The sequence below is a fragment of the Zeugodacus cucurbitae genome, unplaced genomic scaffold, assembly GCF_028554725.1.
Source record: "Zeugodacus cucurbitae isolate PBARC_wt_2022May unplaced genomic scaffold, idZeuCucr1.2 ctg00000024.1, whole genome shotgun sequence".
Classification (NCBI taxonomy): Eukaryota; Metazoa; Arthropoda; class Insecta; order Diptera; family Tephritidae; genus Zeugodacus; species Zeugodacus cucurbitae.
The window spans coordinates 72,501-75,000 of NW_026530835.1; positions in this window are offsets into that span (position 1 = coordinate 72,501).

The following is a 2,500-nucleotide window of genomic DNA, read 5'->3' on the forward strand; positions in this document are numbered from 1 at the left end:
GAAATATACAAAAATTAATATATTGTATAGTTGTTAGAGAGAATCTTATAACATAAAGATACAGATTTTTGAACGCAAAGTACTTTATTTCTCAATATTCATTGAGAACATAAGGTAGTGTTATAGATTGTTATCAAACGACTATTACAATATACTGAAAAACAATTGTGAAATATACAAAAATTAATATATTGTATAGTTGTTAGAGAGAATCTTATAACATAAAGATACAGATTTTTGAACGCAAAGTACTTTATTTCTCAATATTCATTGAGAACATAAGGTAGTGTTATAGATTGTTATCAAACGACTATTACAATATACTGAAAAACAATTGAAATATACAAAAATGAATATATAATGGTATATTGAATAGTTGTTAGAGAGAACCTTAACATAAAGATACAGCTTTGAACGCAAAGTTATCAAACGACTTTTACAATATACTGAAAAGCAATTGAAATATACAAAAATTAATATAATGGTACATTGTATAACATAAAAACTATGTTTGGTTAAACGGCGGGCATAAAAATGATTTTATTTACGTAGCCAAATGCATCGTCATCTTATTAGTGACGCGCAAAAAGGAATTCAGGAGATTCCTACTGTCCCTATTTGCGAAGAGCCGAAACCACATATAAAGAGCCAAAAGGCCGAAAAAACGTATATTTGCATATAAAAAAAACTAAGTTTGGTTAAACGGCGGACATAAAAATGATTTTATTTACGTAGCCAAATGCATCGTCATCTTATTAGTGACGCGCAAAAAGGAATTCAGGAGATTCCTACTGTCCCTATTTGCGAAGAGCCGAAACCACATATAAAGAGCCAAAAGGCCGAAAAAACGTATATTTGCATATAAAAAAAACTAAGTTTGGTTAAACGGCGGACATAAAAATGATTTTATTTACGTAGCCAAATGCATCGTCATCTTATTAGTGACGCGCAAAAAGGAATTCAGGAGATTCCTACTGTCCCTATTTGCGAAGAGCCGAAACCCCATATAAAGAGCCAAAACGCCGAAACCACGTATATTTGCATATAAAAAAAACTAAATTTGGTTAAACGGCGGGCATAAAAATGATTTTATTTACGTAGCCAAATGCATCGTCATCTTATTAGTGACGCGCAAAAAGGAATTCAGGAGATTCCTACTGTCCCTATTTGCGAAGAGCCGAAACCACATATAAAGAGCCAAAACGCCGAAACCACGTTCATACAAGTAAAAAAATTTCATATAAATACTAAATAATTTTCATATAGATACTAAGTTTATGAATTCATACAAGTAAATAATTTTCATATAAATACTAAATAATTTTCATATAGATACTAAGTTAATGAATTCAAACAAGTTAAAAATTTTCATATAAATACTAAATAATTTTCATATAAATACTAAGTTAATGAATTCATACAAGTTAAAAATTTTCATATAAATACTAAATAATTTTCATATAGATACTAAGTTAATGAATTCATACAAGTTAAAAATTTTCATATAAATACTAAATAATTTTCATATAGATACTAAGTTTATGAATTCATACAAGTAAATAATTTTCATATAAATACTAAATAATTTTCATATAGATACTAAGTTAATGAATTCATACAAGTTAAAAATTTTCATATAAATACTAAATAATTTTCATATAGATACTAAGTTAATGAATTCATACAAGTTAAAAATTTTCATATAAATACTAAATAATTTTCATATAGATACTAAGTTAATGAATTCATACAAGTTAAAAATTTTCATATAAATACTAAATAATTTTCATATAGATACTAAGTTAATGAATTCATACAAGTTAAAAATTTTCATATAAATACTAAATAATTTTCATATAGATACTAAGTTTATGAATTCATACAAGTTAAAAATTTTCATATAAATACTAAATAATTTTCATATAGATACTAAGTTTATGAATTCATACAAGTAAATAATTTTCATATAAATACTAAATAATTTTCATATAGATACTAAGTTAATGAATTCATACAAGTTAAAAATTTTCATATAAATACTAAATAATTTTCATATAGATACTAAGTTAATGAATTCATACAAGTTAAAAATTTTCATATAAATACTAAATAATTTTCATATAGATACTAAGTTAATGAATTCATACAAGTTAAAAATTTTCATATAAATACTAAATAATTTTCATATAGATACTAAGTTAATGAATTCATACAAGTTAAAAATTTTCATATAAATACTAAATAATTTTCATATAGATACTAAGTTTATGAATTCATACAAGTAAATAATTTTCATATAAATACTAAATAATTTTCATATAGATACTAAGTTTATGAATTCATACAAGTAAATAATTTTCATATAAGTACTAAGTGTATGAATTCATACAACTAAATAATTTTCATATAAGTACAAAAAATTTAAAAAAAAAAATAAATGTTAAGCTATTTTTGATGTTGTAATATTTCTTATAAGCATAATGCTCATAGAAAATGATAT